Source organism: Oncorhynchus nerka, linkage group LG23 (genome assembly GCF_034236695.1).
Source record: "Oncorhynchus nerka isolate Pitt River linkage group LG23, Oner_Uvic_2.0, whole genome shotgun sequence".
NCBI classification, from domain to species: domain Eukaryota; kingdom Metazoa; phylum Chordata; class Actinopteri; order Salmoniformes; family Salmonidae; genus Oncorhynchus; species Oncorhynchus nerka.
Window position 1 is genome coordinate 59,221,263 of NC_088418.1, and position 26,369 is coordinate 59,247,631.

At 44.1% G+C, this 26,369-nt stretch overlaps 1 protein-coding gene across 2 annotated transcripts in view; it reads left to right on the forward strand.

Moving 5' to 3' along the window:
* The window catches only part of anks1b (ankyrin repeat and sterile alpha motif domain containing 1B), a 414,498-nt gene that overhangs the window by 53,416 nt on the left and 334,713 nt on the right, over window positions 1-26,369 (forward strand). The window lies entirely within an intron of this gene.

Below are 26,369 nucleotides of genomic sequence, written 5' to 3' on the forward strand. Positions count from 1 at the left end.
AGTTAACTAGAGAAAGACAGACATGATACAGTAGAATAAGAGATGTGGGAGGGATTATGAGTCTGGGAGAAAGAGGGTGACTAGCGAGAGAGCAACCAAAAACAAGGTGTTTGTCATTGAAGTGAAAGATGACAGAAAGGGAGAGAAAGAAGGCAGAGAGGGAGATAGTTTAACGACACTCATGCCAGCTATGCCGGCATTTATGGGAGAGCTATTTTGATAGATCTGAGATATTGTGTGGGGCAGAGAGTCATGTTTTAAATACCTTCTCCTGGGGAGTAATTACATGCAGCTGTGTGTGTGTGAACAACGCAGCGCAAATTCACTGTTGGCTCTCTCTCTGTGTGTGTGTGTGTGAGAAATAGAAAGACACAACCAATGCACTTGGGAAGATTTGACTGGAGAACCACTGGGTTTTACTAGGGTTTCCTGCAGCCATTTCAACCAGTCACAATCAGCGATGCTCCCCAACACAGTCTTTGTGTGTGTGTGTGTGTGTGGGGGGTTGTGTTTACGCATGTTTCTTTTTGCGTGTGCCTATAATATGTAATCTTAGAGAGCGAAACAGAGAGGGAGAGAAAGGCATCATTGTGTAATGAAGATGCAGTGAAATGTCAGAGAGAAGCATCTATATGGAAATAGAGCACACAGCATGCTGTCAGGATCACTGTCAGGCCAGACAGACACTCACACACACTCGCAAACACACCACACACACATCCAATCTTATACCTGGAACTGAGATTATTACAGTGCGTAATTTTCAATGAAAGATAAATGATACATGTTCACTTCACTGTTATTATTACTTCCGGTATTATCTTCCTGTGGCCCTCATTTGAAAGTCATTGTCTTGTATTTTCCTGTATAAGACTAGTGAAGAACTTCCTGCTTTGTACTTATTTATGAGGCTGCAGTGAATGTTTGTGGTCTTGTGGTTACATTAAACCACACGTGTCAATCTCATTCCACGGAGGGCCGAGTGTCTGGGTTTTTGTGCTTTCCTTGTACTTGATTGATCAACTAAGGTAGCTAAAAGATTAACACATTTTTAAAAGGGAACAAGTCTTCATTTTAACTGTGATAATTCAGTCTACAATGTTTTAGAAATAATAATATACAAGTTTAGAATATTACACTTCTTCAGTTTTCCTATTCTGTAGTTATTGCACTGGTGTTCCAGATATGAAGATGTCTCTTGGTGGTAGAAGTTCTAGGCCAAAACACAGTGCAATAATGAATAATTAGTAAATATCTCCCCTCATCTGGTTGTCTAGGTCTTAATTGAAAGGAAAAAACAAAAACCTGCACAAACTAGGCCTTCCGTGGAATGAGTTTGACGATGTGGTAAAGAAATGAGTAGGTAGAAGCCTAACCAGTAGGCCAGGAATAGACATTTGTTTATCATCTTGAATGTTTGGGATTAAGGGTTGGGGAATCTGATCCTAGATCTGTAGGGACTTCTCTACCCTCCTCTACCTTGAGATAATTGCATTGTGTTGCACTCGGACACTAATAAAGAGTTTAAAGAGTTGCAGATGTTTATTTTTTGTATTGTATTGATAGCCTGCAATTACTGTGGCTATGACTGAATCCTCATACTTTGTCTAATTAGTAGGTTTTTGGGATATGTGAGAATAGTAGTATATAATATATACAATTTCTAAAAATGTACTAGGCCTATCCTTATTTTTTATACAGTATATATTAGCGTGTTAGCTGTTAGCATGCTAGACATGGAGTATGGTTAACATTGTATCTACGTGTTAGCATGCTAGACATGGAGTATGGTTAACATTGTATCTACGTGTTAGCTGTTAGCATGCTAGACATGGAGTATGGTTAACATTGTATCTACGTGTTAGCATGCTAGACATGGAGTATGGTTAACATTGTATCTATGTGTTAGCTGTTAGCATGCTAGACATGGAGTATGGTTAACATTGTATCTACGTGTTAGCTGTTAGCATGCTAGATATGGAGTATGGTTAACATTGTATCTACGTGTTAGTTGTTAGCATGCTAGATATGGAGTATGGTTAACATTGTATCTACGTGTTAGTTGTTAGCATGCTAGATATGGAGTATGGTTAAGATTGTATCTACGTGTTTTTTTATTTCACCTTTTATTTAACCAGGTAGGCCAGTTCAGTTGAGAACAAGTTCTCATTTACAACTGCAACCTGGCCAAGATAAAGCAAAGCAGTGTGACAAAAACAACAACACAGAGATACACATGGGATAAACACATGGGTTAGCTATTAGCATGCTAGCACAGCCAGAGCCCTTGAACCTGCATGTTTCTCTGTATGGTGTTAATACTGCACGGTGCAAGACGTAAACCCACAGATGTGTGTGGGGTTAACGTGATGATGTGGCTCTCCTGATGACCGGGTGAATGCAGCCTCGGAGGAAGAGGGAAGATTCATGGACCACGACGAGACACAGCTGTCCACCGCAATAACATTAACATTCCCATCTCTCTCTGTCTCTCTCTCCCTCACACACACACACACACACACACACACACACACACACACACACACACACACACACACACTGCGGTTGATCTGTCCCAAGACGCTTCCATTGCAGACTGGTTGCAATGTGTGTACAATTGTAGCCATTGAGAAGTTACTTTTCTAGATCGTTTTTTTGTGACAGTGTGTGTCAGTGTGTTTATGTAAATTCTATTATATTTCATCTGCTCCCACCCAGAGCGGTAACCTTCCATGTTAACAGAGATGGCAGGATGTCATCGTCTGGGAAAAAAGAGGGAATGAAAAGGGGAGAGGTCTTGTAGAGTAAACGAAGGTCTTACACACACCAAATATAGCCATGTATTCCTGCTACTGGCCTTGTCCCCCCCCCCCCCCACAGACACACACACCATGAGAGAGCAGCATTCACTTTGTGCCACAGCAGAGCTGCTTTTCGCCTGGGTGAGCATTCAGACAGACCCTGTTGGGGAGCTTCAACTGATTGGAATGGCTGCAGGACAAATCAACAGAAAGTCCTTCTGTTTGACATAAGATAAAGAGCAGTGGTCACTCACTCTAACCCCCCTTCTTTGTCTCTGTCCTTCCCATCAGATGTAAATCATCATCAAGCTCTTGTTTAGTTAAATCAGGTGTTACAACTGGTCTGGAACAAAAGCCTGCACACCCTGTGGGTCACTTAGGATTGAATAACACTGTAGTAGGGGCCGTGGTTTACAGAGAGGGTTAACTGAATAGCTCTACTATACACATGCTCTTCTTTATGTGCTAATGTCAGATGAGAAGTACTTTGAAAGTCTCTTGGTTTTAAACTATAGTAGCCGAGTAGAGCCAGGGGTCCTAGCTGGATCACCATGCATCATAGCAGTTCTGGTTAACTCCTGTAAAAAATCTAATCCTAGAAAGGGCAAGGGGTGCGTTTCATATTAAAAACACCATAAACTGCGCGGTTAAGTGAACCTTTTTTATGTGCTCAAGTCTGTGCGGGTGTAGTTGTTGGGAGTCAAGCGAGGACAGCTGAAAAGTTTCTCTTAGGCTGAGATGAGAAGAATTGACAGATTGTGAAGGCATGGAAAATGAACCTTAGGCTTGTCTGATTTGGCAAAGTGTGTGCTTGCGTGCACTCGCTTTCATGCATGTGAAAAATATGGGTCTGTAGCTGGAGGGACTGAAAACACAAAAAGGAGACACACACACCGATGTCATCATCGTGCGACATAAAAACTAGCTAAAGCGTTATCGATTAGATAAGCAGAAACACAACAGCTGTAAAAGATATTCCTAGAAAAATATTCCCTGTAGATTCTGTAAAATGGATTGTCATTCAAGAACAGAACAGTATCTGTAGCCTTAGTCTGGAAATAGCCTAGACACTGACTGCAACAGCTGCTTTCGCCAAACCTCTGGTACCCTAAGCCCTATATATCAAATCAAATCAAATGTATTTATATAGCCCTTTGTACATCAGCTGATATCTCAAAGTGCTGTACAGAAACCCAGCCTAAAACCCCAAACAGCAAGCAATGCAGGTGTAGAAGCACGGTGGCTAGGAAAAACTCCCTAGAAAGGCCAAAACCTAGGAAGAAACCTAGAGAGGAACCAGGCTATGTGGGGTGGCCAGTCCTCTTCTGGCTGTGCCGGGTGGAGATTATAACAGAACATGGCCAAGATGTTCAAATGTTCATAAATGACCAGCATGGTCGAATAATAATAAGGCAGAACAGTTGAAACTGGAGCAGCAGCACAGTCAGGTGGACTGGGGACAGCAAGGAGTCATCATGTCAGGGAGTCCTGGGGCACGGTCCTAGGGCTCAGGTCCTCCGAGAGAGAGAAAGAAAGAGAGAATTAGAGAGAGAGCATATGTGGGGTGGCCAGTCCTCTTCTGGCTGTGCCGGGTGGAGATTATAACAGAACATGGCCAAGATGTTCAAATGTTCATAAATGACCAGCATGGTCGAATAATAGTAAGGCAGAACAGTTGAAACTGGAGCAGCAGCATGGCCAGGTGGACTGGGGACAGCCAGGAGTCATCATGTAGTGCCCTATGTTTAACCAGGGCCCATAGGCTGCACTATATAGGTAATAGAGAGCCATTTGGGATGCTGTGTAGAAAAGGGCCGCTGAAAAATCATGTTATATTAAATTGGGTTATTGTTCCCATAGATTGGTTGCAGAAATAAAGGACGGAAGCATTTGCACTACAACAGAATAGAGTCGAACAGAACAGCCCTGTGCCTCACTGGTATACTGTGCTCAGAGACCCCCCCCCCCTCAATTAAATTAAGTTCAAAGGGCTTTATTGGCATGGGAAACATGATTACACTGCCAAAGTAAGTTAAATAGATCATTAGAAACAGTTAAATAAATACTATTAAATTAACAGTAAACTTGAGTCACAACAGTTTCAAAGGAATAGAGACATTTCAACTGTCATTATGTGTATATATACAGCGTTGTAACGATGTGCAAATAGTTAAAGTACAAAAGGGAAAACATATAAACATAAATATGGGTTGTATTTTCAATGGTGTTTGTTCTTCACTGGTTGCCCTTTTCTCATGGCAACAGGTCACAAATCTTGCTGTTGTGATGGAACACTGTGGTATTTCACCCAGTAGATATGGGAGTTTATCAAACTGGGTTTGTTTTTGAATTATTTGTGAATCTGAGTGAAATATTTGTCTCTAATATGGTCATAGATTTGGCAGGAGGTTAGGAAGTGCAGCTCAGTTTCCACACCCAGGTCTGCCTATGGCAGCTTTTCTCAATAGCAAGGCTTTGCTCACTGAGTCTGTACATAGTCAAATCTTTTCTTAAGTTTGGGTCAGTCACAGTGGTCAGGGATTCTGTAACTGTGTACTTTCTGTTTAGGGCCAAATAACATTCTAGTTTGATACGTTTCTTTTGTTAATTCTTTCCAATGTGTCAAGTAATTATCTGTTCATATTCTCATGATTTGGTTGGGTCTGTTTGTGTTTGTGAACAGAGCCCAAGGACCAGCTTGCTTAGGGAAGTCTTCTCCAGGTTCATTTCTCTGTACGTGATGGCTTTGATTTGGAAGGTTTGGTAATCACTTCCTTTTAGGTGGTTGTAGAATTTAACAGCTCTTTTCTGGATTTTGATCATTAGCGGGTATCGGCCTAAATCTACTATGTATACATTATTTGGTGTTTTACGTTGTACAGTCATGGCCAAAAGTGTTGAGAATGAAACAAATATTAATTTTCACAGTGTGCTGCCTCAGTGTCTTTAGATATTTTTGTCAGATGTTACTATGGAATACTGAAGTATAATTACAAGCATTTCATAAGTGTCAAAGGCTTTTATTGACAATTACATGAAGTTGATGCAAAGAGTCAATATTTGCAGTGTTGACCCTTCTTTTTCATGACCTCTGCAATCCGCCCTGCCACATCCTGACTGATGGCAGCCCATTCTTGCATAATCAATGCTTGGAGTTTGTCAGAATTTGTGGGGTTTTGTTTGTCCACCCGCCTCTTGAGGATTGACCACAAGTTCTCTATGGGATTACGGTCTGGGGAGCTTCCTGGCCATGGACCCAAAATATTGATGTTTTGCTCCCCGAGCCACTTAGCTATCACTTTTGCCTTATGGCAAGGTGCTCCATCATGCTGGAAAAGGCATTGTTCTTCACCAAACTGTTCCTGGATGGTTGGGAGAAGTTGCTCTCTGTGTTGGTTGGTACCATTATTTATTCATGGCTATGTTCTTAGGCAGAATTGTGAGTGAGCCCACTCACATAGCTGATTAGCAACCCCACACATGAATGGTCTCAGGATGCTTTACTGTTGGCATGACACAGGACTGATGGTAGCACTCACCTTGTCTTCTCCGGACAAGCATTTTTCCGGATGCACCAAACAATCGGAAAGGGGATTGATCAGAGAAAATGACTTTACCCCAGTCCTCAGCAGTCCAATCCCTGTACCTTTTGCAGAATATCAGTCTGTTCCTGATGTTTTTCCTGGAGAGAAGTGGCTTCTTTGCTGCCCTTCTTGACACCAGGCCATCCTCCAAAAGTCTTCGCCTCACTGTGCGTGCAGATGCACTCACACCTGCCTGCTGCCATTCCTGAGCAAGCTCTGTACTGGTGGTGCCCCGATCCCGCAGCTGAATCAACTTTAGGAGACGGTCCTGGCACTTGCTGGACTTTCTTGGGTGCCCTGAAGCCTTCTTCACAACAATTGAACCGTTCTCCTTGAAGTTCTTGATGATCCGATAAATGGTGGATTTAGGTGCAATCTTACTGGCAGCAATATCCTTTGAAGGGCCTGTGAAGCCCTTTTTGTGCAAAGCAATGATGACGGCACGTGTTTCCTTGCAGATAACCATGATTGACAGAGGAAGAACAATGATTCCAAGCACCACCCTCCTTTTGAAGCTTCCAGTCTGTTATTCGAACTCAATCAGCATGACAGAGTGATCTCCAGCCTTGTCCTTGTCAACACTCACACCTGTGTTAACGAGAGAATCACTGACATGATGTTAGCTGGTCCTTTTGTGGCAGAGCTGAAATGCAGTGGAAATGTTTTGGGGGGAATTCAGTTAATTTGCATGGCAAAGAGGGACTTTGCAATTAATTGCAATTCATCTGATCATTCTGGAGTATATGCAAATTGCCAGCATACAAACTGAGGCAGCAGACTTTGTGAAAATTAATATTTGTGTCATTCTTTTGGCCATGACTGACCACGGAGGATATTTTTGCAGAATTCTGCATGCAGCGTCTTAATTTGGTGTTTGTCCCATTTTGTGAATTCTTGGTTGGTGAGCGGACCCCAGCTCTCACGACTATGAAGGGCAATGGGTTCTAAAACTGATTGAAGTATTTTTATCCAGATCCTAATTGGTATGTTGAATTTTATGTTCCTTTTGGTGGCATTTTGGTGGTATGCAGCAAGCAGCATACTACCCTGCATTCCACTACTGGCTTGCTTCTGAAGATAAGCAGGGTTTGTCTTGGTCAGTCCCTGGATGGGACACAAGATGCTGCTGGAAGTGGTGTTGGAGGGCCAGTAGGAGGCACTCTTTCCTCTGGTCTAAAAAATCTCCCAATCTCCCAAGTGACACTGCCCTGTGTAGGGTGCCGTCTTTCGGATGGGACGTTAAACGGTGTCCTGACTCTCTGGGGTCATTAAAGATCCCATGGCACTTATCGTAAGAGTAGGGGTGTTAACCCCGGTGTCCTGGCTAAATTCCCAATCTGGCCCTCAAACCATGATGGTCACCTAATAATCGCCAGTTTACAATTAGCCCATTCATCCCCCTCCTCTCCCCTCTAACTATTCCCCAGGTCGTTGCTGTAAATGAGAACGTGTTCTCAGTCAACTTACCTGGTAAAATAACGGATAAAAAAAAATAGAAGGCCCTTCTTGCCTTGTCTCAGATCTGACACAGCTTTGTGTAAATGACCTGTTGTGCTGATGTTTAGGCCGATGTATGTATAGTTTTTTTGTGTGCTCCAGGGCAACGATGTCTAGATGGAATTTGTATTTGTGGTCCTGGCAACTGGACCTTTTTTGGAACACCATTATTTTTGTCTTACCGAGATTTACAGGGCCCAGGCCTGACATAATCTGTGCAGAATCTTTCTTTCTCTCTCTCTCTTCTCCCCACTTGATACTAGAGTGTAGTAATTGGCCAGTGTTGATTTTTCAGTGTACCATTTCTAGTATTGATTCAGGAGTTAAATTCACTCTGTTTTTTACGTTCTGTGTTTTTGCATGTAAATTAATTGATTAATGAATCTTATGCTACACAAAGATAAATAATTTCCATGTAAAATGTCCCATGAGTACCAACATGTGAAGTTTATAGGAGCATATCAAAATGGGTGTCAAATTAAAGTTAGTCTATATTATTAAGGAAAATTTTTTTTTTTCTACCATTTTCCATCCTAAGAATTAGGAAGGAGTAAAGGCTTCTTAGAACACATCTACCAGAGAAAGGCTTAAAATGTGTTAGAAATACATCAAAACACAATAATGTGGAAGTAAAGACCCCTGCCCACTAATATCAATACTTATTTTTAGTTTTGGAAACATTTTTATGCCTTGAAATTCCGTATCCAACAACCCACATATCTTGAAGATATTTTCTAATTTCTCTCCCTCATGAGGAGGGAGGTTAATTAATGTTCACAGGAGTAACAAGTAAAGGTAGACCTATCAATTAGTTAGAGAGCAATTGAGAGCAATTGTTTTTATTGATATCAATTTTGTTTATGAATTACTAAGTGATTAGAACTCAATTCCGTTAACAATCAGTAACACAATTTCAGACGAATCAGTAACACAATTTCTGCAATTGAATTGACTGCAATGGGAAATCATAGTAGTCACAAACCACAGTTGGGTTCCCAAGTTTGGACAGTACAGTACTGTACAGTAAAGAAGGAAAGTTCTTAGGGAACTACGCAGTATTTCGTTTTTTTATTTGTTATTTCTTACACTGTTACCCCAGGAAATCTTAAGTCTTAAGTCTACATACAGCCTGGAGGAACTATTGGATATAAGAGCAACATCAACTTACCAACATTACGACCAGGAATACGACTTTCCTGAAGCGGAGCCTCTGTTCAAATCAAATGTTCTTGGTCACATACACATGGTGAGCAGATGTTAATGCAAGTGTAGCGAAAGGCTTGCTCGGACCACCACCCAGGACAATGGATCTAATCCCAGTAGCCGACCCAAAACAACGGCAGACGGAGCGGCCTTCTGGTCAGGCTCCGTAGATGTGCACATCGCTCACCGCTCCCGAGTATACTACTCACCAATGTCCAGCCTCTTGACAACAAGGTAGATGAAATTCGGGCAAGGGTTGCCTTCCAGAGAGACATCAGAGATTGAAACATTCTCTGCTTCACGGAAACATGGCTCTTTCAGGATATATTGTCGGAATTGGTTCAGCCACCAAGCTTCTCCATGAGTCGCGCCGACAGCGATAATCACCTCTCTGGGAAGAGGAAGGGCGGTGGTGTATGCTTCATGATTAACGATTCATGGTGTTATCATAACAACATACAGGAACTCAAGTCCATCTGCTCACACGACCTAGAATTCCTTACAATCAAATGCCGGCCATTTTACTTACCAAGAGAATTCTCATCAGTTATTGTCACAGCTGTGTACATTCCCCCTCAAGCGAACACCAAGGCGGCACTGGACTCTATGTAAACTGGAAACTGTATATCCGGAAGATGCATTTATTGTAGCTGGGGATTTTAATAAAGCAAATTTGAGAACAAGGCAACCTAAATTCTATCAGCATATTGATTGCTCGACACGCAGGGCTAATACTCTCGACCACTGCTACTCTAACTTCCGCGATGCATACAAGCCCTCCCCCGCCCTCCCTTCGGCAAATCCGACCACGACGCCATCTTGTTGGTTCCGTCTTATAGGCCGAAGCTCAAACAGGATGTACCAGTGACGAGAACCATTCAACGCTGTTCTGACCAATCGGAAGCCACACTTCAAGATTGTTTTCATCACTCGGACTGTAATTTTTTTCCGGTGAGCCTCAGAGAAGAACATTGACCTATACGCTGACTCAGTGAGTGTGATTTATAAAGAAGTGCATTGGAGATGTTTTACCCACTGTGACTATTAAAACCTACCCTAACCAGAAACCGTGGATGGATGTCAGCATTCGCGCAAAACTGAAAGCGCGATCCACCACATTTAACCATGGAAAGAGGTCTGAAAATATGGCTGAATAAAAACAGTGTAGTTATTCCCTCCGCAAGGCAATCAAACAAGCGAAATGCCGGTACAGGGACAAGATGGAGTCACAATTCAACGGCTCAGACATGAGACGTATGTGGCAGGGTCTTCAGGAAATCATGGACTGCAAAAACAAAAACAGCCACGTCACAGACACCAACGTCACGCTTCCAGACAAACTAAACACCTTCTTTGCCCGCTTTGAGGAAAATACAGTGCCACCATTCCACAGTGCCACGGCTCGCTAACAATGACTGCGCCCTCTCCCTCCTTCTCTGTGCTGATGTAAAACATTTAAACTTAACCCTCGCAAGGCTGCTGGCCCAGACGGCATCTCCCGCCACGTCCTCAGAGCATGCTCAGGCCAGCTGGCTGGTGTGTTTAAGGACATATTCAATCGCTCCCTATCCCAGTCTGTTGTCCCGACATGCTTCAAGATGGCTACCATTGTTCCTGTTCCCAAGAAAGCTAAGGTAACTGAACTAAATGCCTATCGCCCCGTAGCACTCACTTCTGACATCATGTAGAGCTTTGAGAGGCAATTCAAGGATCATATCACCACCACCTCACTGGCCACCCTAGACCCACTTCAGTTTGCATACAGCCCCAACAGGTCCACCGATGACACAATCGCCATAACAATGCATACTGCCCTATCCCATCTGGACAAAAATAATACCTATGTAAGAATACTGTTCATTGACGACAGTTCAGCATTCAACACCATAGTACCCTCCAAGCTCATCATCAAGCTGGAGGCCCTGGGTCTCAACCCCGCCCTGTGCAACTGGGTATTGGACTTTCTGACGGGCCACCCTCAGGTGGTGAAGGTAGGAAACAACATCTTCGCTGATCCTCAACACTTGGGCCCCACAAGGGTGTGTGTGCTCATCCCTCTCCTGTACTCCCTGTTCACTCACGAAAGCGTGGCCATGCATGGCTCCAACTCAGTCATCAAGTTTGCAGACGACACAACAGTAGTGGGCTTGAGCACCAACAACTACGAGACAACCTACAGGGAGGAGGTGAGGGCACTCGGAGTGTGGTGTCAGGAAAACAACCACTCACTCAACGTCAACAAACGAAGGAGATGATTGTGGCCTTCAGGAACAGCAGAGAGAGCACCCCCCTATCCACACCGAAGGGACAGCAGTGGAGAAGGTGGACAGTTTTAAGTTCCTGGTGTACACATCACAGACTAACTGAAAAGGTCCACCCACACAGCCTCAGGAGGCTAAAGAATTTTGGCTTGTCACCCAAAACCCTGACAAACTTTTACAGATGCACAATCGAGAGCATCCTGTCGGGCTGTATCACAGGCTGATATGGCAACTGCACCGTCTTCAACCGCAGAGGGTGGTGTGGTCTGCACAACGCATCACCTACAGCACTCGATGTCACAGGAAGACCAAGAAGATCATCAAGGACAACAACCAACATCGAGCCACTGCTTGTTCACACCGCTATCATCCAGAAGGCGAGGTCAGTACAGGTGCATCAAAGCTGTGACCGAGAGGTTGAAAAACAGCTTGTATCTCAAGGCCATCAGACTGCTAAACAGCCATCACTAACTCAGAGAGGCTGCTGCCTACATTGAGACCCAATCGCTAGCCACTTAAATAAATGGATCACTAGTCACTTTAAACAATGGCACTTTAAATAATTCCACTTTAATCATGTTTACATATCTTACATTACTCATCACATGTGTATATACTGTATTTACTGTATTTTCTGATGGGCCGGTGGCAGGGTAGCCTACTGGTTAGAGCATTGTGCTAGTAACCGAAAGGTTGCAAGTTCGAATCCCCCAGCTGACAAGGTAAAAATCTGTCGTTCTGCACCTGAACAAGGCAGTTAACCTGTAAGCCGTCATTGAAAATAAGAATTTGTTCTTAACTGACTTGCCTAGTTAAATAAAGGTAAAATAAAATTTAAAAAACGTTATACCATCCTACTGCACCTTACCTATGCCGCTCGGCTTTCGCTCATCTGTATACTTATATGTACATATTCTCATTCACCCCTTTAGACGTGTGTGTATTAGGTAGTTGTTGGGGAATTATTAGATTACTTGTTAGATATTACTGCACTGTTGGAACCAGAAGCACAAGCATTTCGCTACTGTCGCATTAACATTTGCTAACTATGTGTATGTGCCCAATAAAATTTGACAGTACAGAATGTTGAAATGTGCCATTTACACATACAGTATGTAGACACTGATATTGTGCTGGAGATAATGAAAATGAGGTTGAAAGGGGAATTACCCTTTAAAACAACAACCAAAATGACTGCCTGTGACAGTGTTTTGGTTTAACACTAATAGGAGTTAACTCTAGATCAGCACAAGTGTTGAATAGAAATAACACTGAGTGTTAATTACCCCATAATGTTACATTTGAGTAACACTGGCAAGTGTAATGCAGTGTTATTTTTTGCACTATGGAGTGTTACATTAGCAATCACAATGTAACACTATAATCTGAGTACTTTTTACACTCTGTAGAGTGGTACCATATGTACTCTAAGATGGTGTTAAAATATACTAAGTATTGATTTAACACTGTTCAATGTATTGCGAGGATAATATCTATGAGAGGAGTAATAGGTCAAACACATCTGGAAGTGTGTGTGTGTGTGAACAGTAGCTTCAAAGAGGTGGTATATTGAATTGGTGTTTTTTTGCGGTTTGACGACCAAGACCCAGCAGGTATTGTCCGACTAGGACGAACAGAGGGTACTTCGCTCTGTCGGACAATTCACCTCCTATAGAAACAAAGTCCCTCTCAGACAAATCGAGATAATCATTTCATGAATTCTCTGTGTTGAGTAAATCCAACTCATTAGCGTAGCCACTCAGGGCATTTAACTGCTAATGCCTCAATGCATTGTCCCACATTTACTAAGGAAACCAGAAATGCCACATCACTACATATCTGCGTCCTAATTGGCACCATATTCCCTATGTAGTGCACTACTTTTGCCTTATGGGCCCTGGTCGAAACTAGTGCATACATGCTGAATATGCAAAACATTAAGAACACCTTCCTAATATTGAGTTGCACCGTCCCTTTTTGCCCTCAGAACAGCCTCAATTCATCGAGGCATGGACCCTACAAGGTGCTGAAAGCGTTCCACGGATGCTGGTCCATGTGGACTCCAATGCTTCCCACAGTTGTGTTAAGTTCACAATGGAGCCCCTAGACCCACTCTGCATACCCCTGTTACCTCCTTTGTCCCACCTCCCACACATGCGGTGACCTCACCCATTACAACCAGCATGTCCAGAGATACAACCTCTCTCATCATCACCCAGTGCCTGGGCCTACCTCCGCTGTACCCGCACCCCACCATACCCCTGTCTGCGCATTATGCCCTGAATATATTCTACCATGCCCAGAAACCTGCTCCTCTTATCCTCTGCCCCCAACGCTCTAGGCGACCAGTTTTGATAGCCTTTAGCCGCACCCTCATACTACTCCTTCTCTGTTCCGCGGGTGATGTGGAGGTAAACCCAGGCCCTGCATGTCCCCAGGTACCCTCATTTGTTGACTTCTGTGATCGAAAAAAGCCTTGGTTTTATGCATGTCAACATCAGAAGCCTCCTCCCTAAGTTTGTTTTACTCACTGCTTTAGCACACTCTGCTAACCCTGATGTCCTTGCCGTGTCTGAATCCTGGCTCAGGAAGGCCACCAAAAATTCAGAGATTTCCATACCCAACTATAACATCTTCCGTCAAGATAGAACTGCCAAAGGGGGCGGAGTTGCAGTCTACTGCAGAGATAGCCTGCAAAGTAATGTCATACTTTCCAGGTCCATACCCAAACAGTTCGAACTACTAATTTTGAAAATTACTCTCTCCAGAAATAAGTCTCTCACTGTTGCCGCCTGCTACCGACCACCCTCAGCTCCCAGCTGTGCCCTGGACACCATTTGTGAATTGATCGCCCCCCATCTAGCTTCAGAGTTTGTTCTGTTAGGTGACCTAAACTGGGATATGCTTAACACCCCGGCAGTCCTACAATGTAAGCCAGATGCCCTCAATCTCACTCAAATCATCAAGGAACCCACCAAGTACAACCCTAACTCTGTAAACAAGGGCACCCTCATAGACGTCATCCTGACCAACTGGCCCTCCAAATACACCTCCGCTGTCTTCAACCAGGATCTCAGCGATCACTGCCTCATTGCCTGTATCCGCCACGGAGCCGCAGTCAAACGACCACCCCTCATCACTGTCAAACGCTCCCTAAAACACTTCTGTGAGCAGGCCTTTCTAATCGACCTGGCCCGGGTATCCTGGAAGGACATTGACCTCATCCCGTCAGTTGAGGATGCCTGGTCATTCTTTAAAAGTAACTTCCTCACCATTTTAGATAAGCATGCTCCGTTCAAAAATGCAGAACCAAGAACAGATACAGCCCTTGGTTCACTCCAGACCTGACTGCCCTCGACCAGCACAAAAACATCCTGTGGCGGACTGCAATAGCATCGAATAGCCCCGTGATATGCAACTGTTCAGGGAAGTCAGGAACCAATACACGCAGTCAGTCAGGAAAGCTAAGGCCAGCTTCTTCAGGCAGAAGTTTGCATCCTGTAGCTCCAACTCCAAAAAGTTCTGGGACACTGTGAAGTCCATGGAGAACAAGAGCACCTCCTCCCAGCTGCCCACTGCACTGCACTGAGGCTAGGTAACACGGTCTCCACCGATAAATCCACGATTATCGAAAGCTTCAATAAGCACTTCTCAGCGGCTGGCCATGCCTTCCACCTGGCTACTCCAACCTCGGCCAACAGCTCCGCCCCCCGCAGCTCCTCGCCCAAGCCTCTCCAGGTTCTCCTTTACCCAAATCCAGATAGCAGATGTTCTGAAAGAGCTGCAAAACCTAGACCCGTACAAATCAGCTGGGCTTGACAATCTGGACCCTCTATTTCTGAAACTATCTGCCGCCATTGTCGCAACCCCTATTACCAGCCTGTTCAACCTCTCTTTCATATCGTCTGAGATCCCCAAGGATTGAAAGCTGCCGCAGTCATCCCCTCTTCAAAGGGAGACACCCTGGACCAAAACTGCTATAGACCTATATCCATCCTGCCCTGCCTATCTAAGGTCTTGAAAGCCAAGTCAACAAACAGGTCACTGACCATCTCGAATCCCACCGTACCTTCTCCGCTGTGCAATCTGGTTTCCGAGCCGGTCACGGGTGCACCTCAGCCACGCTCAAGGTACTAAACGATATCATAACCGCCATCGATAAAAGACAGTACTGTGCAGCCGTCTTCATCGACCTCGCCAAGGCTTTCGACTCTGTCAATCACCATATTCTTATCGGCAGACTCAATAGCCTCGGTTTCTCGGATGACTGCCTTGCCTGGTTCACCAATTACTTTGCAGACAGAGTTCAGTGTGTCAAATAGGAGGGCATGCTGTCCGGTCCTCTGGCAGTCTCTATGGGGGTGCCACAGGGTTCAATTCTCGGGCCGACTCTTTTCTCTGTATATATCAATGATGTTGCTCTTGCTGCGGGCGATTCCCTGATCCACCTCTACGCAGACGACACCATTCTATATATTTTCGGCCCGTCATTGGACACTGTGCTATCTAACCTCCAAACGAGCTTCAATGCCATACAGCACTCCTTCCGTGGCCTCCAACTGCTCTTAAACGCGAGTAAAACCAAATGCATGCTTTTCAACCGATCGCTGCCTGCACCCGCATGCCGACTAGCATCACCACCCTGGATGGTTCCGACCTTGATGATGTGGACATCTATAAGTCCCTAGGTGTCTGGCTAGACTGCAAACTCTCCTTCCAGACTCACATCAAACATCTCCAATCGAAAATCAAATCAAGAGTCGGCTTTCTATTCCGCAACAAATGCCTCCTTCACTCACGCCGCCAAGCTTACCCTAGTAAAACTGACTATCCTACCGATCCTCGACTTCGGCGATGTCATCTACAAAATGGCTTCCAACACTCTACTCAGCAAACTGGATGCAGTCTATCACAGTGCCATCCGTTTTGTCACCAAAGCACCTTATACCACCCACCACTGCGACTTGTATGCTCTGGTCGGCTGGCCCTCGCTACATATTCGTCGCCAGACCCACTGGCTCCAGGTCATCTACAAGTCCATGCTAGGTAAAGCTCCGCCTTATCTCAGTTCACTGGTCACGATGGCAACACCCATCCGTAGCACGCGCTCCAGCAGGTGTATCTCACTGATCATCCCTAAAGCCAACACCTCATTTGGCCGCCTTTCGTTCCAGTACTCTGCTGCCTGTGACTGGAACGAACTGCAAAAATCGCTGAAGTTGGAGACTTTTATCTCCCTCACCAACTTCAAACATCAGCTATCCGAGCAGCTAACCGATCGCTGCAGCTGTACATAGTCTATTGGTAAATAGCCCACCCATTTTCACCTACCTCATTCCCATACTGTTTTTATACTGTTTTTTTTTATTTATTTTTTTATTTACTTTTCTGCTCTTTTGCACACCAATATCTCTACCTGTACATGACCATCTGATCATTTATCACTCCAGTGTTAATCTGCAAAATTGTATTATTCGCCTACCTCCTCATGCCTTTTACACACATTGTATATAGACTGCCCATTTTTTTCCTACTGTGTTATTGACTTGTTAATTGTTTACTCCATGTGTAACTCTGTGTTGTCTGTTCACACTGCTATGCTTTATCTTGGCCAGGTCGCAGTTGCAAATGAGAACTTGTTCTCAACTAGCCTACCTGGTTAAATAAAGGTGAAATAAAAAAAATAAAAAAGTTGGCTGGATGTCTTTTGGGTGGCTGACCATTCTTGATACACATGTGAACCTGTTAAGCATAAAAACCGAGCAGCGTTGCAGTTTTTGACACACAAGCCTGGCACCAGACCCCATTCATGGAAATAGTTCATGTTTTATGTACTCAGTGTATATGAAATAGGGTGTCATTCACGATGCAACCCTGTCACATCCTGTGTCCCTCTCCCACTGACAAACTGACCGGCAGGATGACAAGATGGTCAATGATCAAAGCCCATCAATAGACTCCCTGAATCCCGGGGGGGATGGGGCTTGTACTGTGGCTATCGATTGGCCGTGTCTGGTTTTCATTATTGTCGAGTCGGAATGCAAGAAAGGGGTCAGTTGCTCCTGCCAGTCACTGTGTGGGTGGGTGGGTGGGTGAGTGAAGTGGATCAGAGGGCAGTTTGATCTCCTAATGAATGACTTCCTGTGGAGTCGTTCCATGTCATTTCAGCAGGCTCTGACACCCACCATCACAGATTGTTCTGGAATCCTTTCTGTTGTTAGAAACAGATAAGATTCCTGCAACATTATAAAGCTAATTTGATTGCACCCAAACTGGCCCTTTTGGATCTGTAAGATTCACATAATATTCAGTAAATATAGTACCTAAAATCCGATTGGGACTGAACTTTTTCTTACCATTGAGTAAGACATAAGGAATCCAATAAAATGTTCCAAAGCCAGCCACGGACCTCCCACGCCAGTCCTTCCCCAACAACCAGTATACAGTATACATTCACTATGTCTGGCAAGTAGTAAGGAGCTGTGGCTTGGAATATTGCCTGTACATTTGTTTAATATATTCCCTGTTAATTTGTTGATGTTTTATTCCCTCTGTTCAGATAAATTAGCCATTGAAGTCGCTTGCTTAAATGAGTGTGAAAGTACCAGGTTTTTCCCACTAGGTGCCGCTGTTCCTGCCGCTGCCACACCGTTTAATAAATGTCAAATCAAATGTTGCTGGTCTCTTGTGTTTATTAAATGGATCACAACATTTTGCAACTTTGGGTAGAAAACCAATAACCTTTGCTCATGATGAAAATGAATGGTTTAGTCATCCTCACAAGCCAGTCCTCCATGAACGCAGATCATGTTGTCCTTCTCTTAGCACTTAGGCCGTCATTGTAAATAAGAATTTGTTCTTAACTGACTTGCCTAGCTAAATAAAGGTTGAATATAAATAAACCAACCTAATGCTTCAAAACAACCCTCCTTGAATAGTCCAACAAATGGCAGCTCTCTGAGAGGGCTATCGCTATGGTGCAATTCTCATATGAAGGCTTTTCTTACGAACACTGATGGAGAACTGGGCTAGTGACTAAAATGCTGTGCCATCTCTAATAAAATAATATGAACATTTATGGAGGAAATGGAGGAAAACTCGCCTCCCTGCGGACCTGGCATCCTTTCACTCCCTCCTCTCTACATTTTCCTCTTCTGTCTCTGCTGCTAAAGCCACTTTCTACCACTCTAAATTCCAAGCATCTGCCTCTAACCCTAGGAAGCTCTTTGCCACCTTCTCCTCCCTCCTGAATCCTCCTCCCCCCCCCTCCTCCCTCTCTGCAGATGACTTCGTCAACCATTTTGAAAAGAAGGTCGACGACATCCGATCCTCGTTTGCTAAGTCAAACGACACCGCTGGTTCTGCTCACATTGCCCTACCCTGTGCTCTGACCTCTTTCTCCCCTCTCTCTCCAGATGAAATCTCGCGTCTTGTGACGGCCGGCCGCCCAACAACCTGCCCGCTTGACCCTATCCCCTCCTCTCTTCTCCAGACAATTTCCGGAGACCTTCTCCCTTACCTCACCTCGCTCATCAACTCATCCCTGACCGCTGGCTACGTCCCTTCCGTCTTCAAGAGAGCGAGAGTTGCACCCCTTCTGAAAAAACCTACACTCGATCCCTCCGATGTCAACAACTACAGACCAGTATCCCTTCTTTCTTTTCTCTCCAAAACTCTTGAACGTGCCGTCCTTGGCCAGCTCTCCCACTATCTCTCAGAATGACCTTCTTGATCCAAATCAGTCAGGTTTCAAGACTAGTCATTCAACTGAGACTGCACTTCTCTGTATCACGGAGGCGCTCCGCACTGCTAAAGCTAACTCTCTCTCCTCTGCTCTCATCCTTCTAGACCTATCGGCTGCCTTCGATAATGTGAACCATCAGATCCTCCTCTCCACCCTCTCCGAGTTGGGCATCTCCGGCGCGGCCCACGCTTGGATTGCGTCCTACCTGACAGGTCGCTTCTACCAGGTGGCGTGGCGAGGATCTGTCTCCTCACCACGTGCTCTCACCACTGGTGTCCCCCAGGGCTCTGTTCTAGGCCCTCTCCTATTCTCGCTATACACCAAGGCTCTGTCATAACCTCACATGGTCTCTCCTATCATTGCTATGCAGACGACACACAATTAATCTTCTCCTTTCCCCCTTCTGACGACCAGGTGGCGAATCGCATCTCTGCATGTCTGGCAGACATATCAGTGTGGATGACGGATCATCACCTCAAGCTGAACCTCGGCAAGACGGAGCTGCTCTTCCTCCCGGGGAAGGACTGCCCGTTCCATGATCTCGCCATCACGGTTGACAACTCCATTGTGTCCTCCTCCCAGAGCGCTAAGAACCTTGGCGTGATCCTGGACAACACCCTGTCGTTCTCAAATAACATCAAGGCGGTGGCCCGTTCCTGTAGGTTCATGCTCTACAACATCCGCAGAGTACGACCCTGCCTCACACAGGAAGCGGCGCAGGTCCTAATCCAGGCACTTGTCATCTCCCGTCTGGATTACTGCAACTCGCTGTTGGCTGGGCTCCCTGCCTGTGCCATTAAACCCCTACAGCTCATCCAGAACGCCGCAGCCCGTCTGGTGTTCAACCTTCCCAACTTCTCTCACGTCACCCCGCTCCTCCGCTCTCTCCACTGGCTTCCAGTTGAAGCTCGCATCCGCTACAAGACCATGGTGCTTGCCTACGGAGCTGTGAGGGGAACGGCACCTCAGTACCTCCAGGCTCTGATCAGGCCCTACACCCAAACAAGGGCACTGCGTTCATCCACCTCTGGCCTGCTCGCCTCTCTACCACTGAGGAAGTACAGTTCCCGCTCAGCCCAGTCAAAACTGTTCGCTGCTCTGGCCCCCCAATGGTGGAACAAACTCCCTCACGACGCCAGGACAGCGGAGTCAATCACCACCTTCCGGAGACACCTGAAACCCCACCTCTTTAAGGAATACCTAGGATAGGATAAAGTAATCCTCCCCCCCCCCCTTAAAAGATTTAGATGCACTATTGTAAAGTGGCAGTTCCACTGGATGTCATAAGGTGAACGCACCAATTTGTATGTCGCTCTGGATAAGAGCGTCTGCTAAATGACTTAAATGTAAATGTACATTTTCCATTCAACTCAATCCAGTACCGTTACGGAACACAGTGTATGTTTGTTTGGGACTTTTACCATTGAACACCATTAGAGACCATAACATTAAAACCATTAGAACTACTGTAGCCTAATGGTTTGTTCACCAGGAATGGTTTAACCAATTCAGAGCTTTTTTGAAGGGATGATTATCATTATTATCATTATTATAATAATTGTGAGGCTGGCCAAACAATGTATTTTATCATGATGATTGAAAGCTATTGGTTTTTCGACCCTAAATTGCAAAGAAAATGTTGTGATCCATTTAATAAACACAAGAGACCAGCAACATGTATAAAACGGTGCGACTTCACATTCATTTATGCAAGTGACTTCAATGGCTAATTTATCTGAACAGGGAAAAAACATCAGCAGATTCTCAGGGAATATATTTCAAAAGGATGAAGAAGCAATACTCCAAGCCACAGCTCCATACTACTTGTTAGACATAGAAAACTCATACTGTATACTAGTTGTTGAAGTAGGATTGGCATGGAGATTATATGAATCCCTTAAATTAAAATGGCCAATTTTGGTTACAATTAATTCGTTGAATTTCTCAGATCAAATTAGATTTCAACAAAATAATGTTTCAGAAATGCCAATCTTATCTGTTTCTAACTGAGATGGTGGTTGTCGATATCCTATTTCTTGTGCTTTTTGAGGTGGAATGACCCTGTGACGTCACAACCTTTACCCTATTGAGCAAGTTACTGGCCATTAGATGGTTGCCAGTGCACTGGTGTGTGTCTGTATGTGTGTTTGTTGAATTGTGATGTCTTTGTATGTGTGTGTTTGTTGAATTGTGACATGTGTGTGTGTTTGTTTGTTTGTTGAATTGATGTGTGTGTGTGTTTGTTGAATTGTGACGTGTGTGTGTGTTTGTTGAATTGTGACGTGTGTGTGTGTTTGTTGAATTGTGACGTGTGTTTGTTGAATTGTGACGTTTGTGTGTGTGTGTGTGTGTGTTTGTTTGTTGAATTGTGATGTGTGTGTGTGTGTGTATGTTTGTTGAATTGTGACGTGTGTGTGTTTGTCTGTCTAATTGAGATGTGTTGTAGATTTAGAAACACCACTTCTCTCTAATTCAGGTTTAGGGATGGATTTCTAATTCAGTAAAGCAGAAGATGAGATTGTGTAATATGAGATTTTCATAAAACGTTAGTTTGAAGAAATACTTGAGGTTGTCTGTTTGTCTTTCTTCATTTCATTATAGTGTCATGCACATGGGCTTATAAGACTGTCACATCGTGGTGTTGTAGGGGTTTGTGTGTGTGTTCATCTCATCCATTGGATTTAGTGTGTGGTTTCACATGAGACGTATGCCTATACACTTCTTAGCTTTGAAGTGAAAGTTCAGTGGGTTTTTGTTTGCTAGAACACGGTATAAATGCTGTATATATGATATGTGAATCAACGTTTGAATGCACTGTTTTGTCTCTGTGTGTGTCTTTTTAAATGCATATTCCAAACTGTTACACCCACACACTATTGAGTGTGACTGATTCACCCCCGTCTCACACACGTCTGGTAATGGCATAACGGTGTCTCAAGCATCATTTACTGCCCTGGAGCTGCATGTGTCTGGGGATGGGAGGTGAATTAAATCTGGGCTGTAGAAAGCTGTTTTCCTCGTGTGTGTATTTATTTATACCTGTAAGAGTTTAAGAATGTGTGAAAATATTGACGTTGTGTGTGGGTGTCAGCCCACCACCTCGGTCAGGTTAATTAGCGTGTCCCTCCAGTGCTGTTACCTTCCCACAGCTGCTACCAACAACCAATAACACAAGCAGGAAATGAGGAATGTCTTCCTTCTTCCACTCCTTCGATCTGCTCACCAGTCCCTTACATTTTCATGTCCACTTTGATTTCCTGTCATTCCTGTCATTTTCATGTCCACTTTGATTTCCTGTTAGAGGCTATAGGGCGATTCCGTGGAAAGTCAACCTAATCATGCCCAAATAAAGTTAGTCATGAAACCACATTAATAAAGCCAATGAAACCACATGAATAATTATCCTGAAGGTCTATATGTTGGAGTTCAGCTTTATTGGAAACGTTTTTAAAAGGAGGCCAAGTCTAAAAAAAGAAGTAATTTCATGGCCTTTTGGTAGAGCGCACAGAGCTCGTTTCTCCACACACAGCTGTCCCCCAGTGTTGGTTAGGAAGGTGAGATGTTAATGAAGCGATACAGACCAAATTGAAGTGTCTCCAGTCACGAAAGGAAAGGGGGTGACTGGGACAATGTTACACCCTTTGTTTTCTTTAGGAAAGGTTTTGGTAAAACATCCACCCAACATTGGATCATGTTCCAGATGTCTCTCTGAAGTTTCATCAAGGTTTTATATGGAATATCAGTGGTTTCTCCCTGTTTCCTCGTCACCATTATGATATCTGCAACATTCATAACGGTTGTGGTGGATATTAATGTATCATATCTTTGCTTCAGAAGCTTGTGCATTCAACACATTTTGTGTGTTTGTTCTGATGTGTTCTTCAGACTTCTACAGAAGCCGTTGTTGATATCTTGGCAATGATTTGTTCTGGTTCAGATGATCTTGGAAAAGATCTGCTGAAAGTTGTTTCTTATACTTGGTAGTACTGTTTTTCAGATTGAAATATGAGAAGAGTTTTATGATAGCCCTAAAAGTTGGTATGTTTTGGGGGGCTGGCATAATTATCGTATATAACCATGTAAATGACGGTTATGGATTAATCAAATAAATTAATTCATAAGTTGTTTTTTAATATAAAAAAATATGTTTTATCCTAAATTCCATGACCGGCACAGCGTTACCAACCAGCTTCATCCAGAAGCCAGAAAAGTAGATTGTCAGTATAGGCACATGCATATTGTTTTATTTGCATATTGTGGTACAATATTTCAGAAATGCTTTAATACAAAACAATATTTTATTGGTCTGTACATTCAACTGGTAATGATTTATTTGGATCTATTTTAAAAGAAAACAAGTGAATGTTGTGGTGTGGTGACTGGCCTACCTGTATACTATTCAGGCTGTTTGTTAGGGTGTGGTGACTGGCCTACCTGTATACTATTCAGGCTGTTTGTTAGGGTGTGGTGACTGGCCTACCTGTATACTATTCAGGCTGTTTGTTAGGGTGTGGTGACTGGCCTACCTGTATACTATTCAGGCTGTTTGTTAGGGTGTGTTGACTGGCCTACCTGTATACTATTCAGGCTGTTTGTTAGGGTGTGGTGACTGGCCTACCTGTATACTATTCAGGCTGTTTGTTAGGGTGTGGTGACTGGCCTACCTGTATATTATTCAGGCTGTTTGTTAGGGTGTGGTGACTGGCCTACCTGTATATTATTCAGGCTGTTTGTTAGGGTGTGGTGACTGGCCTACCTGTATACTATTCAGGCTGTTTGTTAGGGTGTGGTGACTGGCCTACCTGTATACTATTCAGGCTGTTTGTTAGGGTGTGGTGACTGGCCTCCCTGTATACTATTCAGGCTGTTTGTTAGGGTGTGGTGACTGGCCTACCTGTATACTATTCAGGCTGTTTGTTAGGGTGTGGTGACTGGCCTACCTGTATACTATTCAGGCAGTTTGTTAGGGTGTGGTGACTGGCCTACCTGTATACTATTCAGGCTGTTTGTTAGGGTGTGGTGACTGGCCTACCTGTATACTATTCAGGCTGTTTGTTAGGGTGTGGTGACTGGCCTACCTGTATATTATTCAGGCTGTTTGTTAGGGTGTGGTGACTGGCCTACCTGTATATTATTCAGGCTGTTTGTTAGGGTGTGGTGACTGGCCTACCTGTATATTATTCAGGCTGTTTGTTAGGGTGTGGTGACTGGCCTACCTGTATACTATTCAGGCTGTTTGTTAGGGTGTGGTGACTGGCCTACCTGTATACTATTCAGGCTGTTTGTTAGGGTGTGGTGACTGGCCTACCTGTATATTATTCAGGCTGTTTGTTAGGGTGTGGTGACTGGCCTACCTGTATACTATTCAGGCTGTTTGTTAGGGTGTGGTGACTGGCCTACCTGTATACTATTCAGGCTGTTTGTTAGGGTGTGTTGACTGGCCTCCCTGTATACTATTCAGGCTGTTTGTTAGGGTGTGGTGACTGGCCTACCTGTATTCTATTCAGGCTGTTTGTTAGGGTGTGGTGACTGGCCACACTTTCTTCGGTAACAGATGGCGAGAGGGGGTGACGGAGAGAGGGGGTGACGGAGAGAGGGGGTGACTGGGAGAGGGGGATGACGGGGAGAGAGAGGGGGGGTGATGGAGAGAGAGGAAAGACAGAGAGGTTGTGTCTAAGGGCAGTAGACAGGACATAGTCTGCATATTTCTCTAATCTCCAAATAAGCAGACGTCTAGTCTATAAGAATGTTTACATGTATTTCTAATCTAATGTTTCTCCCAAATTCAATTTGAGGATGGCTTCTTGCCTTTTGTGCACATCGTGAAAGCACAGTAGAAGAGAATAGAGCCCACTGCAAGACCATGCTTGGGGGAGACGAGGGAATTGGCTGTGGAATGTGCAATAGAATGCCAGATGGAAAATATAAGACTGTTGAAATAAAATGTAGAACATGAAATAGAATGGGAAGTAGAATAGAATGTTGAATGTGCAATAGAATAGTGTAGAATGTGAAATAGCATAAAATAGAATGTAGACTGTGAAAAATATGTTGAATTTAATCAATTGTGACATAATGCAGTCTAGGATGTAGAATTGAATGTAGAATGTGGGCTAGAATACAATGTGAACTTGAATAGAATGTAGAATATGAAATAGAATGTAGAATATGAAATTAAAACTTTTAGCCCTGTGATGGTCTGAGACCCATTACATCATTTTGGGGAGTACCAGTGTGTCTTAGTTTCTTGTTCTGAATGGTCCTCTATGGAGGAACTACCCAAGGTGTGTGAACAAACACCCATATTTTTTAAATCACTTTTTATTTTGTTTTCTCAAATGTACAGATTACACCTTTATCTAAAGGCTCTTGGTTGTGGGCGTGGCCAGTCACCCCATATGATCTCACACCTGGTCCCACCTAAAGGACTCATACACTCTCTCATACAGTCACTGTGTTTATACATGAGGGAGGTGTGTGTGTGTTTGTACAGAGTGTTGTTCATGTGAAGGGTGTGTGCGAGGGGTGTTAGTGTGAAGGTTTTATGTATGTGTGTGTGTTTGTACGCTTTGGGTGTGTCAAGGATGTGTATGTGAATAGTAGGCCTATATGTGTGTGTGTGTGTGTGTGTGTGTGTGTGTGTGCTCTGTTCATTTCTAGAGAGAGCATGTGTGTGTATGCGAGTGCTGTATGGTCGGTCTGGTGTTCTCAGTGTGTTGGTCTGGTGTAGTCAGTGTGTTGGTCTGGTGTATTCAGTGTGTTGGTCTGGTGTATTCAGTGTGTTGGTCTGGTGTATTCAGTGTGTTGGTCTGGTGTATTCAGTGTGTTGGTATGGTCTGGTGTATTCAGTGTGTTGGTATGGTCTGGTGTATTCAGTGTGTTGGTCTGGTGTATTCAGTGTGTTGGTCTAGTCTGGTGTATTCAGTGTGTTGGTCTAGTGTATTCAGTGTGTTGGTATGGTCTGGTGTATTCAGTGTGTTGGTCTGGTCTGGTGTATTCGGTGTGTTGGTCTAGTGTATTCAGTGTGTTGGTATGGTCTGGTGTATTCAGTGTGTTGGTCTGGTGTATTCGGTGTGTTGGTCTGGTGTATTCGGTGTGTTGGTCTAGTCTGGTGTATTCAGTGTGTTGGTCTAGTCTGGTGTATTCAGTGTGTTGGTCTGGTGTATTCAGTGTGTTGGTCTAGTCTGGTGTATTCAGTGTGTTGGTCTGGTGTATTCAGTGTGTTGGTCTGGTGTATTCGGTGTGTTGGTCTAGTCTGGTGTATTCAGTGTGTTGGTCT